Source organism: Triturus cristatus, chromosome 4_1, assembly GCF_964204655.1.
Source record: "Triturus cristatus chromosome 4_1, aTriCri1.1, whole genome shotgun sequence".
NCBI classification, from domain to species: domain Eukaryota; kingdom Metazoa; phylum Chordata; class Amphibia; order Caudata; family Salamandridae; genus Triturus; species Triturus cristatus.
Window position 1 is genome coordinate 584500486 of NC_140585.1, and position 17512 is coordinate 584517997.

A 17512-nucleotide genomic window follows, 5' to 3' on the forward strand; every position below is an offset into this window, starting at 1 on the left:
GGACTAATAGAGCACCAACTTACCAGGAATGGTATAATATAATGCCCTGAACTCAAAAGTTTGAGAAAGCATATGCTAGTAGGGTCAGAGAGCTTAAAAGATTTACCGCTTCCTGGCAATTTATGATAAAGATCTAGAAATGTACGATAAGACTCTCTCCTCCACATACAAGCACTTTATAGGACATAATTGTATAGAAACGACGACTGCTAAATTCCTAATCTTTGCACTTTAAATATTACATATCCAGTGTTTGCACTCATGCTCTCTCGCGCTTTCTAGATATACCTAGGATTAGCTGCATTATTGAAATTACTGATGTAAAAGATCGTATTGGGTTGCGATAGGACTTTCTCATTTACACACAAGCACTTTATAGGACATAATCGTATTGAATTGATGGCTGCAATATTCTTTATCTTTGCATTTTAAGTATCACATATCCAATGTTTGCACTCATGCACTCTCACACTTTCTGGATATACATAGGATTAGCTGCACTATTGAAATTATAATGATCTGAAAGATTGTATTGGATTGAGTAACTTAAATAAATGTTCCTACACCGCTTAATGGGGGTGTAGCCACCAAGATACTAAGCGTAAGGAAGACTGATTGAATACTTATGTTTACTGCATTTTGAACCCAACTGGTTTATGTTATTGTGTATACGTATTTTGCTATTTTCAAGTCTCTTGTTTAAGCTGAAACAACAATGACGAATTTGATCTATCTGTTATATCTCCTTATTTTAATTTTAAAAAAAACAGGGCAGATTCATCTTGGCATTTATGGAAATGGATGGACAACTCTTGATGCTGATGAATGCACATCCAACCTCCAGCCACCAATGAATGCTTAGTAGAACTGGGTAGATGAATAGCAGAGGAATTTTAATGTCACAATGGACAGGGAATGAGGCACATACAGAAGCCAAAGGTAGCCTAGCCCCCTTGCAGTCTGTACAGCCTACATGGCTCTCATATATATGCATGAATATGTTGGAATCCCAAAACCAGGGAGTACACCTATTTCTCAGCCACCCACCAGACATACTCACAGACATACTCACATTTAGATTATTTTGAGAAACAGTGGGACGAAGATACAACTAGAATAGAGACCCACATACCGAGAGCTAAGGTGGAACATTGGCATACACCATCAGCATAGGCATCTTAAAGACCATTAGACAGATACAGCAATGACGATGTGAATGGCTTCACAAAAACAAATTTATGAACTCAGCAACAAAGCAGGGAAACACATACACTGGCTAGCAGTCACAGCAGACCTATGCCATGCAATCCTTGAATTGCACTTGGAAGAGAAAGGAAAAAAAACGTGCCTACAGATCATCGTTGAAACGTTATCTGATTATCATAAAAACAGGGTGGAGACAGGGAACCAATGAATGAGGCAGTATGGGAGGAGATGCCGTACGACATTCCAGCTTCACAAATGAACTGGGAGGCCCACTCAATCCTATACAAACCTCTCATTGTAGATAATTTATCCATAGCTCTGCTCAATATGAGTAATGGGGAAATGCCAATCCACAATGGCCTACTGATCAAATGTGTAATGAAACTTTAAATTCTCTCCTTTTGGCCTCTGCCTATCACCATGTGAGTCTGTAGGTTCTTTCCCTAAGGCTCTAGGAACTTTAGAAGTGTACTCCTAATGTGGATTGGAACCAGTAGCGGTCCGTGGAGGGAGTTCGGTGAGGCAGAGAGGCGGGGCGGGGGAGGGGCAGGGTGGGGAATGTAAACACCGGAATATGGATGAACGGAGGTAAGTACACATTTAAATAAATAAAACAAATTCCTTTGCGCGTGCTGCATCGCAAAATGCGATGCAGCGCGTGCAACGAAATTCGTTTTATTTATTTAAATGTGTACTTACCTCCGTTCATCCATATTCCGGTGTTTACATTTCCCCACCCTGCCCCTCCCCCGCCTCTCTGCCCCACTAAACTCCTTCCATGGACCTCTACTGATTGGAACACAAAGGACTAAAGCCAGAAGGCAAAATCTTTGACCAGGACAAACCTGCTTAGTGTATCCGACAAAAGCTCCATCGCGATCAGCGTAAAATTGTCCTTAGGTTCTGTTTTACTGTGACTATCGACTATTTGTAGCAATTCATATCTCCAGTTCCTAAATTGTACTTTATGTTCCTAATGTAATTTGGGATTTTTTGGATGTGTTGGTACAGGGGCTGGAATGGGCATATTGGCCATAGGGCAAACCATCATGTAGGCCTCTGGGGTGGGTGCTAGTGTACAGCAATAAGGTATTCATTTTCGTTGCTTTCCTGTATAGAGCATAGGAAATCCACTTTTTGCCTGTGTAGTAACATGGTGAGCAAAATAATCAAAAGGTATTGGGGTATTCTCTGGTCTCTTGACATAGTTTCAGATTCTCCACACTTCTCATATAAAAAGAGACATAATTTGGGTGACCATCTACTTCATGCTATGACACAGACCTCAAAATCCTCACGAATACTCAATAGAATACTCCTAGCTTGGGTCTGCTCGCCCCCCCCCCCCCCCACTAGGCCATTATAGATGGCCAAATTGATCATTATTCCAACAGACTTTCAACTCCAAAGACTTTAAATGTGGCACTAGATTGTATCCTTTGAAACAATTCCCAAACTGCAGATCCATCAAGGAAATGTATGCCATGTGTTGTCCGTGTGATCTTCTTTTTGTTGTGCAAACCCCCCAGACGTTCAAAACTTGCATCATTCAGAACAAAAGTCACGTTCATAGGGGCACCGAGAATGCCCCCTTGGTATCACATTTTTTGACACATAAACACACAGAAAAGGATTTGGTTTGGCAGGTCGTTGAGCAACCTCCAACTCCCAATAATGAGTAGAAATCAGTCACATTTGCTTACAAACTGCAAATGTTGCGGGATCACCAAATGTGACACTATAAATAATGGGCTTAACACGTCAGATGCATGGAATAGTATGATGACCATATGAACAACATTCATCTTTTGCTCACCTTTTGTAGTGTACTTTACATAGAGAGACAATTTATGATATACAGATATTTTATGTACATTTTATTCGGCTTGCCTTGATGGCTCACTGATGTGAGGTTTGACCCACTAATGCTGTCCCATGGAACCATTTCCCCGAATTTGGACACTAATTCAGGTGCTCCCTCTCATGACCCAAGTTTGAAATTTTGCCTTGCCTGTTATTTTGTTGTGCCTTTCATGCTAACCACTCCGGTATGTGTATCCGGAGATAGCTTACTTTGTATTTCCTCAATATATATGGTCTCTCATATTAAACCACTACACAGTTTTGTTCATATAACAACTTGCTCCAGCCCCAGTTCAGTGGGATAGTGTGACTTTATGCATGATTTCTAATATTTTTATAATTATTTGTTCATTGTGGATTGTAATATTGTCTTTCAAAGACTCTCAAACAGAAATTACTTTGCTGCTGTCTTCATTTATGACTCCTGTACTGCTTCTCAATGGTTATCAATGATTTTAATGAATTAGTCACCGTATACAGTATTGATTTCCTCCACATTCTAAGCGGGATTTTCTGACCTCTGATTTCGCTTCTATATTTCAGTTTTTTAAATAATTGGGTAAGAGTTCTAGTTTTTTCATGCACCATAAGTTACAATTCTTCATGCAGAAACTATTTTGCCGCTGTTTTTATATATGATTCCTTTTTGTTCCCCCGTGATTATTAATTCCTTCAATTAATTGTTGATTGTGGACTATATTAATTTATTTCCATGTGTTTTTTCAAGCGGGCTCTTTATTCACTGCTGGTTTTATTGTGGACCTATAGTCTTTTGAAGAATTAAGTGCACATTATAGTTTTTCTCATACTCTGCAGTCTGCACGTTAAGTTGTCCACTATGTTTCATCCTTGCTCCGGGCCCAAATGTCAAGCCAAAACATGTGTGTTCTCCTTTCGGTGCTGGTTGCCCTGGAAGACGGTTTGATTTCCCTACAGGTATTCATATGTGCTTTAAAATGAAAAGTTTACCTACCCTTTATGGATTTTTTCCATCTATGAAGTGTCAGTGGCGGCTGGTGACATTTGAAAATGGGAAGGTGTAAAGGTTTTTGCTGAATGAACTGTGGCGTGGGAACCAAGCCACCAGCATAATGTGGGTTCAGGGAGTTTCCCTCGAGAACATTTTGAAAAAAGAGTGGGCAAATGGTGCATTTTAAGCAAATTTGATACAGCAAGAAGGTTAAGAAAGCAATTGTCAAAGGGTAGTTATGACAGCAGAGTTACCTACAAAGGCCCCATGGAGTGGGGGGAAGGGGCTGTAGGAGTTTTAACTTACACCCAGGGCTTCAAGTGAAACCAATTCAATGGCTACTTTTAGCCCAGACCTTTCAAAGATAGCCAGGCTCCTGTGCAATGACAGATTGTAACTGGTGTCGTTCAAAGCGCTTCAGGGCGAGTCCATATAAAAAATAATGCAAAAGCGGTGTTCTTATGGTCCCGAGTTCAAGTCCCGGTTATGAACGCAAGAAACTAAAAGAAGAGCTTTTTATAAAGCTATAGAACATACAGGTTTATTTAATACCTCGACAAGGATGTCAGTGAACAAAAAAAACAAGTCTTACGTTACTGTGCTACCTCTTGCAACACATTTCATCACAGTGGGGCATCTGTGGGAACATGGAGCTTGCTGGACGGCATCACCGAGCGTAATTCCTTTTCTATAATTAATGTCGGTACTACCACGTTGGATTGGAATTAGTCACACAACACAATTCCTAAACAATATCTAATTAGCTGTGCTCTCTAATTAAATTGCACTCTTTTGATTTCCATTATTTCAAATACTTATTGTAACTAAAATAAATCACCGCGCAGATCTGTCCCGGTTGGAACGTGCAGTACAAGAAACCGAAGTTTTAATGACAACTTTCGATAAAGAGACATCTGGGCAACAACAGGATTCGGTTTAAATGCAAACTGAGCATCATCATTTATTTTGGCACACAGCGATGAGGCTGGTGCATCTTTGATAAGTACTCTTTCAACTAAAAAGAAAAAGGGAGTTACATTACTTAATGTAGGTTGCTATGCGAAAATGTATTTTTGTTAGCTTTGCATAGCATTACGCGTCACTGGGACCCCTTCAGACCGCTGAATAACATTCACTACAGGAATGCAAAAAAGGAAATTAAGTCACGTGATTTATTGTTTGAATTTACAAAAGAAAAATCTGTTTTCTCCAGTCACTAATAGTCTATAGAAACAATCCCACCAACCGCTAACACTGCACAAGTTTTGGAACAGCCACATTTATTTTTAATAAAACGAAAATTGTAATAAAGTGCAAAAACAAACACACTGAAGCTGGAAAAGCTCAAATGCTTACAGACATTCTTCTGTTCACCCCAGATACCTCCATTCCAAATAGAGACCCGACTGGGTTACCTAGGAAGCATGTGACGCAACGCAAAATTATAAGGGCCGTGTTTTCTTCCTCATTGAACCAAGAGAGGTGAATTTGGGTTCGCTAAGGTTCAGGGATTGTCATTGCTGTTATTAACCAAACCTTGCCGAACCCCACTTCGCCTCTCTGTCATTTCTGGCTGAATCCCACTTCGTCTCCCTTCCCCCCACTAAACTTTAACTGCCATCTGCTGGTGCCCCTTCCTTTATCCATTTCCACTGTTGTGCCACCTACTTTAGCTTAGTGGCTGGCTGTTGTTAGTCGACTGACCAAAGTATTGTTGTGCCGTCCACTCCTTAACTATTCCAGATAATGGCCGTGAGTGACTCGAGTCTGCCTCTTGCTCACAGAGATGGGGGGGGGGGCAGGGTAGACAGATATGCTGACCGATCAGCCAAGCAACAGCAGAAATGGGCAATCACTGCATGGCTTTACAATAAGTAATTGGTCATTGCTCCGTGGGCAGACCATCCCACCCCGTGCAGTGTGCACACTTTACAACACCAAAGGCCTAGCCTAGGCCTGGCAATCGCATACCACTGCCAATCATGATGCTTCTCCCTTGCTGCTACACAGCATGACAGCAGCACCAGGATTGGCATGAGCAGGCAAACTTACCACTTATTAAGTGACTGGGTGTCTCCGGGTTTGAGCAACTCCCACTCACTCAATGTGTAATACAGAGAAGCCTGTAGTGTGTATGTCAGGTTGCTGGATAAAGGCTGCCATCCAACCTGACATGCTCACTTTGCGGACTACGTGCCATGCACTTGTCTTTGCCATCATGTGACCATCAAACTTAAGCCCCACCTCCTTCAGAGCTGCCACATCTGAAGGCTGATTTGTGGGTGGGTTTCAATAATGTAAACAGTTTCTGAAGATTCTCAACCACTTATATTTTCACAACATTTTATACGTGGAGCGAGGGGGGCAAATATGAGTGGGAAACCTCCCCTGCGCAGTATTTAGAATTTTATTTTCCAGCTTCTAACATTCCAGCATCTCCCAGCATGGATCCACTTGCAGACGCTCTTTTGCTTTTCAATAATTGTACTGACGCTCATGAAGATATCTGTGAGCTTGCACATATTCCTCACTGCGGGTTCACACTGATTGTGCACCACTTCACTTTTTTCACACTTCTCAAAAGGTTTCGTAATTTACCTACTTTATTCCATGCAGGAAAATGCCTCTCTTGACATGGTTAGCACATTTTCAGTAGAACATGATGTGATTTTGACTGAAAGTGTACTGGGTCCCTGCTAACCAGGTTCCCAGTGCCAGAGCTCTTTCCCAAATATTGTACCATTGCTGCACAATTTGCACAACTTCAAACCCCTCTAAGTCCCTAGAAAGTGGTGTCCCTGGTAACTAGGGCATTGGGACTGAAGAGGGTCCACCGGGGTTGCAGCACGGATTGTGCCTCCCTGGGGGCCCCTCACCAAGATCATGCAAACTGCCATTGCAAGCTGCATGTCTTGCTGCAGACAAAACTGAAGAGTTGACATGGCACACCTCCTTGTGTACTATGCCCCCAGCGTGAGCTATAGGTACGCCACCACTACTGCAGGTCTTACAGCCCTAAGGCAGGGTGTACTGTATCCCATGTATGGACATAGCTGCCTGAGCAGATATGACCCTACAATCCCCAAGTCCATTCTTGGAGATCGTAAGTGTGCAGGGAAGCCATAGGTATGGGCTGGGCACTCATCATTACAAGTATACCCCAGATCCATGATGACTTCAGAATACCACAAAATGTTTGGTACCAAATATCTTGTCTTAATAAATCCACACTGATGCCAGTGGTAGATTAATTAATAAATGCACACAGAGAAAAACTCAGAGGTGTCCCCTGAAAACCTACCAGTTACTAATGTGGCTGCTAACTAGTCTCAGCCAGCCTGCCACCACTAGACATGTTTCTGACCTCCTGGGGTGTTAGACTTTTCTCTCGGAGGCTGGCAACAATGCCTGTTCTGGGCAGAGGTGCTTCACACCTCCTCAAAGAAGGAATTGCATTCTAAGGTGGGAAGCTTCAAATGCGATGCCACCTTTGAAATGTGACCCAGGCTCCTCCTGTTAGTGGAGGATGCCAACCCCCTGTATTGACCCCACTTTTGGCGAGAGGACAGGGGTGAAAATTAGTTGGATCAGGAGGTTTGCCCACCTTCCACCAGTAACACCCCTAAGGTGAGGCAGATGATGTGGACCTCGCTTTTCAGATTCCTCTATCTTGGGTTGGAGAGAATTAGCCAATGAGAGTCAGGGTTGTGCACCCTTCCCACAGGAAGTGGTCACATACAGTGTGTAGACACCATAAAGGTAGGTAACCCATTGGTTAAAACCTGTCATTCCCTGTAATGCCCCTAAAGTTATTATTTAGGTGGCACCCCTCGACCCTGAACTTCAAATTTGACAGATCTAAATCAGAAACGGACAAAGAAGAGCTGCTGAACCCGAGAACTGAGCACCTGCTGTTGACTTTTGTCTCAAAACCCTGCCTGTCGCTTCAAGACTTGATCATCATGGTGAGCTGACTCGTCCTGCAACTGAGATCCTTTGCCACTTGCCCAATAACTCCATTGGAGTAGAGGAGCTTCTCCCCTGCAGACCACAGGCACCAAACCCCCAGAGTCCAGCTTACCGACTTGCGGCTCGCTGGCCCTATCAATACCACAACCACCCAGGAAGAGTTACCTGTGCTCGGAAAGGTCAACTCTGCTCTGCAACCAACACCCAATGACAGAGTCCAATCCGGACTCCAACTGCCCAGGAAGCAAGCACCAATTAAGGGATGTCGAGACCCCAGAGTCCTACTCTATGAGTGAACTAGCTGTCTTGAATTGCAGGTAGCTTTCACCTGACCACAAAGACTGCCTTTGCGCACAGAGCCTAGCTGACCAACGTGCTCTGCACCCAGCCCGCCCGACCTGGGTCCCCATGAAATGTCTGGGCTCCCATGCTCCAGACACCCTTACAACCTTAGCCCCCTAATTGGGAGCTCTGGGACTTGCCTACAAGTCCCTCTATGCAACCTGTTTCTAGGTGGCCCCCTTCTTCATAGCACACCAGCTACCAACGCCTGCAGCAGCCTACTCCTGGCCAAATCTGAAACTCAGCAATGAACCGCTGGTGGCCTCTTGAACTTTGGTGGGTTACAACTCTGAATCAAGAAGGTGAACCCCTAGAACTGTCTGTACTTTTTCTATACATTTCTGTTATTTTCTCCCTTAGAGATAGATTGTGCGTAATTTCTGAACTTTAATAATTTCTAAGAAATTGAGTACTTACCTGAGAACGAAGTTCTTGGTCTGAATAATTTTATAAAAATACAAGTCATGTTTGCAAATTGGTCTCAATTTATTATTTGAGTGTGTATCCAAATTATTTCCTCTGTGAGTACCACAAATGCTTAGCACTGCCCTCTGATAAGCCTAACTGCTCACCCGCACAACCACAAATAGAGGATTAGTAATATCTACTTTTGCCTCTGTATGCCAGTCTGGGATTCACATGGACTCTCTGCACAGTGTACTTCTTTTTTAGTGTACTATGTAGAGAGACAGCTTCCTACACTCTTTTTTTCTTTGCAGTACCCCTGCAACATATACAGATATTTATGAGTGTGGTCTGTTTCAGACCCTCTAGATTATATTCCCTTTCTCACTTTTTGATCAGAACATTTCATATCTTTCCTCTATAGGCAGCAAGCATATTCTTTGTGCTCCTTCTGTCCTGATGATGACTTGTTAACATGAGGAAGGTCAAAACGTGTTGACATTTACTGGGCTGAAAAAGGATACTTATTGTACAATTAATTATTACTAAAATTGTTGACTTTTTTTTACATCTGGGCACAATATTAAATTGTTAGTTTATTTTCGCTTTTGTTCTGTTTTTATGTGATTCACCGTGCGCCGTTCACTTGACCTTCATGAGCAATGGTCACTTATTATTATTATTATTATTATATAAAATTTGTAACGCGCGCAGTTACCCAGGGGCATCCCGGCGCTGTGAACACAGACACGAAAGGCTCTTACTCAATCCTACACTGGAAATAAGTGTGTTTTAAGTAGTTTCCTGAAGTGCAGGATATTGGGCTCAGCGCGGATCTTAAGGGGCAAGGAATTCCAGTGTGACGCTACTTGCACCGAGAAGCGTCGGCCCCCGGAGCGAGCTCTTTTTACTCTTGTGGTCTGCATCAGATGTCTTTGATCCGAGCGCAGTGGGCGTGTAGGCTTGTAGGGGCGTGCCATAGAAGACAGAATAGAAGGGCCCCTGCCGTACAAGATTTTATGGGCCGTACATAGCGCCTTAAATTTCACCCGCTCCTTAACAGGGAGCCAGTGGAGCGCTTTCAGGGCGGGGGCAGCTGATTGTCTACGCGGCACTTCCATTAACACCCTCGCTGCTGCATTCTGCACCTGCTGAAGGGTTTTGAAAGTTGCTTCTGGGGCGCCCAAAAATAGTGCATTCCCGAAGTCAAGCCGCGACAAAATTAGGCCGCGAATCAAAAGCTTCCTGGAAGAGTTAGGGAGCAGAGGTAGCACTTTGCGAGCAGAACGCAGCAAGCCAAAGCATACCCCCGCGGTTTTCCTAGCATGGGTCCTGAAGGATAGATCTTCCTCCAACCAAACCCCCAAGCTCTTGATTTCCTTCTTGGGGGATGGTGGATCACCCAGGGACCGCGGCCAGCAACTGGTGATGAGAGAGGGACAGGCCTTGCCCAGCACCATCAGCTCAGTCTTGTCACCGTTGAGCTTCAACGCGGACTGAGACATCCAACGATGAACATTGGAGAGACAGTCATGAAGGACTTCGGGTTGTTCTTCCAGCTGGGTGAGGCCCACAACCAGCTGCGTATCATCAGCATAGCTGATGATCTTCACTCCTGAAGGGGAGACCACTCTTTCAAGGGGAGCCATATAGGTGTTAAATAAGGTAGGGCTCAAAGATGAGCCCTGCGGGACTCCACATTGAAGAGGGAACAAGGTGGACTGTTCTCCCCCTTCCCAGACTTGATAGGACCGGTCTGAGAGGAAGGATTTCAACCATTTAAGGGCCATCCCTTTAACACCCACCTCTGCCAGCCGTTGGAGGAGCACCTGATGGTTAACGGTGTCAAAGGCCGCACTCAAGTCCAGGAGGATCACTGCCACTGACCCCCCTGAGTCGAGAATGCTCCTTGCTTCCTCCACCACTGCCAGTAAGGCTGTATCTGTCCCCTGACCAGGGCGAAAACCCGTCTGGGAATCCCCTAGCAAATGGTGGTCTTCAAGATGGCGAGAAAGTTGGTAATTGACCAGCTTCTCTGCGACTTTAGAAAAACCGGGCAAGAGTGAAATGGGCCTAAAATTGGCCAGATTAGACGGATCTAGTCCCGGTTTCTTCAGAAGTGCTTTGACAACAGCGGATTTCCACCTTTGAGGCACTATTCCTTGTGCAAGCGAAAGATTAATAAGATCCGCAAGCGGAGTGGAAAGAACATTTGCCACCTGTTTAAGGGATTTCATAGGCGCCGGGTCACTTGGAGACCCACTCTTCATCTTTTTCAGGACCTTTTCGACCTCCTCCTCTAAGAAGGGGCCGAACGATAGCAGCTCAGCGGGACTTATTGTTGAGCTGATGTCCATTTCCACGCTCTGCAACATCGCTGGCAGTGAGGACAGAATCTTTTCGATTTTCAAATGAAAGAAGTTGGCGAGCTCCTCACATTTCTCCTGCGGGTTGTCATGGACAACTGGGGGAACCGGGGCCTTCAGCAGCTCTTTAAAGATCTTAAAAGATTCCCCTGGGGAATTGCTTGCCTTCTCGATCCGAACACTAAAAAAGTTCTTTTTAGCCTCCTTCAAAGCCACCTTGTACTTCCTCATCCCTACCTTGTAATCATTCCGATTTTCGTCGGTCCGCTCTCTTCTCCAAGCGCGTTCTAATCTTTTGCATGAAGTTCTGAGAACCCTAAGTTCGGGCGTATACCAAGGGGCAGAGCCAACTCTTCTTTCTCTGAGAGGCCTCCTCTTTTTCGGGATCAGGGAATCCAAGGTGTTAGTGATCCAATTACCCACCTGCTGGTCCGCCATAGTGGGGTCAGTAGCAGGGGGAGGACAGGTTCTTGCTAACTCGGCTGCCCAACTTCCCACTGGCAGCCTCGACCAGATACGTTCCACAGTATGCCGTTGAGGTACCGGGTCTCTCCCTTTCACCCACTGCCAATTGAGAGGAACCATACGGTGGTCAGTCCAGGGAAGAGCCAAAGGATGTAGGGCAAGCAAATTTTTTGAATTCGCAAAAATAACATCCAGCTGATGGCCTCTCTCATGGGTGGCGCCGACGTTAACAAGGTGAAGGTCAAGTGCACCCAACATGCCTTGTAAGTCTTTCGCCCATCTATCATGAGGGTCATCAAAGTGCACGTTCAGGTCTCCGATAACTAAAAAATTGGATGATGCCGCGGCTAAAGGTATGACTGCTTCGATAAAAGAGTCTACAAAGTTACCCATAATAGCAGGAGGCCGGTAAAGAAGGAGGCCTGATATAGAGAAAGTGGGGGATAGTCGCAACACGAATTGGCAGCTTTCTGAATTATTAATGCCGCAATCCACAGCCTTGCACATGAAATTGTCTCTGTATAGGATGGCTACCCCTCCCCCCCTTCCATCTGGCCTGTCCTGATGAAATAAGAGGTATCCAGATGGAAGGGCTTTTACAATATCCGGACCAGAGCTGGAGGTTAACCAAGTTTCTGTGAGAAACAACACATCCAGCTTATGGTCAATGATCAAAGAGTGGATTTCAGTGGCATGACAGGGTATGGACCTACAGTTAAGCAACGCCATGGATAACAGTGTTTGGTCCCTGGTTACACGGGCCGCACCACAGAGAGCACAGTTCAAATAGGGGGTACCCTCTACCCATCGATAGCTACAACCCAAACATCTAGGGGCATGTAGTGACATCAGATCATTCCTAGTGTACCTGATCCTAGGACCCATGTGTTGTACAGGAATGAGCAGATTGCCATGCCCTAAGCCCGGCTGAGCGCGGACGGGCGCAGACGGGCTGGACTCAGGCGCGACTCCGGCGCAGGTCCGGCGCGTCCGCTGCCCGCGTCCGCTGCGCGGAGGCATGCCTAACCGTTTAAGTATAGCGACTAGAGCGCTCGTCCAATCGCGCCCAACCCAAGATGGCCGCCAACTGCAGCAACCCGGGACCCGGTTAGCTTAGCCTCGAGGACGGCCAAGCCCCCCTGGGAAGCGAGGAGGAATAATAAAGGTGCTAGCGTGACTTGTAAATAATATCAGCCCATAAGGTGTGCTAATCTGGCTCGAGGGGGGGGGGGGGACGGACACAAAGGGAAATTCTATAGAGCAGTAGCAATATTGAAATTTTTAAAAGTTTTAAATTTTAAAAGGAGCGACCGCTCGGGAGCAGCCTTAAGCGTCTGTGAAAATAATCACATTTAGCACCCTTTTAATTCATGTGTGATGCTGCTTCAAATTACAAATAAAGCATTTTGAATGTAACAGCTTCTGAGTTTTGTTTGACCGCATCCTTTCTTTTTCTCCACATTATACTTCAGCTGTATATACATACATGGCATTACAGTATTGTAACAATAACACGCTAGGTATCCTTTTTGAACTGATGTCCTTTGATACATTTTTGTATGATACAGTTATTAACCAGGTCCTTCTTGTGTATATGGACAACTTCTGTTGCCTGTACTACTACCAAAGATATGTGCGTTCCACCATTGTTAGTCTGTAAGAATGTGTTGCAATTAATAAAATGAGTTATTTTAAATCAAGTGTGTATGGAAAGGTTCGTAACTGTGCAAATGTACACTTAACCCCCATGGCCCAATGAACTCTGTTCTTACTCTGTTTGTATTTCAATGAGAATAAAGCACATACAACGTTGATTAATTTCGGTGTTCACCATACTTCTTGCAAATGCATCTGGGCAATTGTTTATTTTTAGTCTAATAGTCAAATACATTAAACAAGCATAGTGCTCATTGCACACTTCTGTTTTGCCTAAAGCTCGTAAAGTGTCTCGGGCAGGACATTTCTTTGTGTAACCACCCGACGGGCTTAATTAAACTAGCAGATGTTAAGTATTTATGGTGCTTCTTTGGCATTTAAAAAGCAGATTATATACTAAACGTTTGGCGTTCCCATGATGTTTCCCTTCTGCGCTCTCCAGATTATCTGCAACCTTTTACTGATACTTGCAATACTTAAAGCAAACCATTTCCATCAAGCTGTTTTACGTGCTTAACTCGAAGGAAAAGTTTTCCGGCAAAGTTTGGAATTGGGGTAAACTTTTGAAACTGTTCAGTGTCTGTTCGTGGCATACCTTCTCCAAGTCCCCAGGATTTTTGTTGATGTGTATTATATGATACAGATTTCAAACAAGTACATTTCAGGGCACCTTTATGGATGTAAGCAGCAAATGTAGTGTTAAAGAAAGGTGCTAGATTGAGAAACATAAATCTTTCCCAGAAGGTTAATTTTAATCTGTATGCCCCCCTTAATATGAACTGTTAGAAATTGTGTTGTTGGTTGACTGGGGTGTACACCTTAGCCAAACAGCAACCATAATCCTAGTCAGGGTAAGTGTCAGGCAAACCCTAAATTAACCTTTGCTCACCCTCTGTTAGTGGCACAGAGCAGTCAGGCTTAATTTAGAGGCAGAGTGTAAAGTGTGTGTGCAATACTTAAAACAGTAGAACAGTGAAAACAGCACACAAAAAGATATCACACAAGTTAGAATTTTTTTTCTAAAAGTTGACTAAAACAAGACCAAAGCAACAAAAATCCAATAAGTAGAATTTGAGGTTCTGATTTTTAAAGGTTTTACGTAATAATAGTGCATAAATGGGATCTTTGGTGGCACCAGACCAGGACAAAGTTAAAAGTTCAAGCCAACAATGATGGAGCGTGGACTGAATACAGAGACCCTGTGAGGTCCGCTGAACAAAATTACCTTAATCTAAGGTTGAGGAGCATTGCTTGAGTTCAGGTTAAGGATGTGTTGTGCAGCAGAGGTGATGCACCCGTTCCGAGCTGCGGCGAGGCTGCGGTGTGGTGCGACACTCTGTTGCATCGACGATGTGGATCCTGTCAACAGGGCTTGCGATGTGAAGTCTGCTGTTGAGAATGAATTACACAGTTGAGGCGATACCTCTACTCAGATGAGCGGGGAAGCTGCGGTGCGGAGTTTTGTCGCTGTCGAGGCTTCAATCGATGGGGATACAAGGACCTTGCGCAGGGAAGAGCGTCGCGCAATGGCGATTCCAGAGGCGATGCATCAAGGCCAATCTATGCAGCAGCAGTGATGCATTGGTGCCGATCCTTGAAGCAGGGTTGATGCGCTGGTTCCAATCCATGCAGCAGTGGTGATGCTTTGGTCCAGCAGAGGATTCATTGGTTCGGCTGGAGCAAGCACCTTATGCCCAAAGGTCAAGGACTGAGGTGGCATAACTTGGCAGGTCACACTGACAGATGACAGAGTCCGGGTGCAGAGGCAGGGTGGTTGGAAGTCTTTTATGTCCTTGAGACGTCAGATCAGAGGCCAGCAAGCTAGCTCTTGGAGTCAATCTGGGTTCAAGTAATGCAAGTCCAGTCCTTCTCACCCTGGAAGCCAGCATCTGGGCAACACCGTAAGGCAGAGGTCCATCAAAGCAGCAGTCCAGCAGAGAGGAAGTTCATCGGTAGCACAACAGTCCTTCTTTGTGGCAGAGTAGTCACAGGTTCAGAAGTGGTTGTGTCCAAGGTCATGTACTTATACCTAGTTGGGCCTTTGAAGTGTTGGAGACTTCATTTTTATATTTTATTTTATTGAAAATACAAAAGCTAACACAGAGTAGAAAACGACAGAGTTAAAACTCCTCCACCGTTCCACCCCCCCCCACGATGCAACAACAGCAAAAATAATTTGTGGTGATGAAAAGTTCTGGTGGGTACAGACACTTTCCAATTATTACCTATATCAACAGCGATAAAAGAAAAACATATGAGAACTACATTGTACCAATTAAAAAGTTTGTAAACACAACTGCCAAATTCCTCATTAATACATTTAAATAATATCCGGCCTAGAGCTATTACCAGAACAATTCTCCTATCCAGTTGTTCCCAATGGTCTAATAACAACAGACTTTCCTATCCCCTGATATATTTAGATAGCACATAAAAGCAGGATCCAAAAAATCAATAGGTCTGATTCAGTGCGCTAGGGATCGTTAAGTATTAGAAGGGATAAAAACACATAGGTCAGTGCCTACTATTTAGGAGTCCCATGCTTTATGTCTGTCCGAGCCATATGGTTAAGGGTTCCCAGATTTCGAGGCCTTTCTATTTTCCCCGGTTACCCTTCTTAGAGAATATGGCCTTTTCCGTATGACAGATCGATATCAATAGGGTTAGCCAATGAGAAAATAATGGGAGATTCGGATCTTTCCAAGATGAGGCTATACAGATACATAGTATAGTCATAGCCACAAATATGAGTGCTCCTCCATTCCTTCTATTGATTTTATCTTGCATTCCTAACAGAACAGTCAAAGGGGTTAGCTGGATATCTTGAGCAAGGACTTTAATAAAGAAGTCTTGCACCTGTCCAAGTAGGGGTGCCAATTTGGGACATGTTGCAAACATGTGTATTGAGTCTGCACTATACTCTTGACATCTAGGACAGAGTATTCCATTTCACATCCCCCATTTGGCAACTTTACTGGGTGCAATATATAAGAAAAAGGCGGTCTTATAAAATTGCACTTGTAATTTAGCAGACAATAAGTCGCTCTTGGAATATTGCACAGCCTGATGAAAGATGTTACAAGACATGTTTAATTTCCCAGAGAGGGGACACAAGAGTAGAAGGAGGGGGAAGGGTCCCACGAGCAGCGCCCCCGGGGGAAAGCAAAGCGCCGGCCTCAAGGCCCCCCAACAAACTACCTTAGAGGCTTTAAAGGATTCAGAGACATTTGAGAAAAAAAGAGGTAAAGGGGCTATACTTCTCAAGGCCAACGCCAGCTCCCAGCTAGCCGGAAGAGATAGCAAAAGAGAGATATGTAAAAGTACGATCCGCATAACCCCCTCGCTGTTGTCATATTTCAGGGTACGGCCCCAAATTTTAGATATCCAACTAGGCTTAGAGGCAGTTGGTGACCTCAGTGAAACTCTGGTTGGAGCTATGAGCAGCAATAATAAGCCCGATACCGCCAACAGTGAGGATATAATTAGCTTGGCCAACCCCCCTGGTCCAGGACCCACATTGGATATCTTAGTAGAGAGTGCGAAGTCCTTACAGGACCTTGGGGGCTTTGGCCACCTCGCGGAAGTTGGGGGGCCCGCCAACGCCAACGCAACTAACGCTACCAACGGGGATCCCACTGATGAGGGAAAAGAATGTGGCGGCGCATTGGAGGTCCTTTTGAATGCTATGAGGGAGGAGATAAGGTGCGGCTTTGCGGAATCAAAAAATAATCAGAGTAAGATTAGGGCTGTATGTGAGACTCTCGAGAAAAAGGTTGATGGTCTCTCTGAAAGAACAGAGCATCTGGAAAACTCCGTAGGGCGACTAGAATCTAGTCTAGAGTCGGCGGAGAATAAGATCCAATCCCTGCTAAGGGAAGGCGATGTTATGAAGGAGAGAGTTGAGTCCTTGGAAAACTACTCTAGAAGAAACAATCTCCGTCTTCTGAAAATACCAGAGGGGAAGGAGGGTAGCGACATCAAGGCATTTGTGGTGGCCCTAATAAAAGACTCATTCAACCTTGATGAAACAACAGAATTTCTCGAGAGGGACATACAGAGGATACATAGAGATCCTTTCCGCCTCAACCCCGGGAGAGTGAAACCAAGAAAGATCCTGGTGAATTTTCTCACTTATTCCCTCAAGGAAAAAATTCTTAACCTAGCATTAAAAGCAAAATCGGTAAAAGCTACAGACTTTTCTTTTGAAATCCGGTCAGATGTTTCAAAAACCACGTTAGACAGACAGTGGGAGCTAGGTCAAAAAATTGAC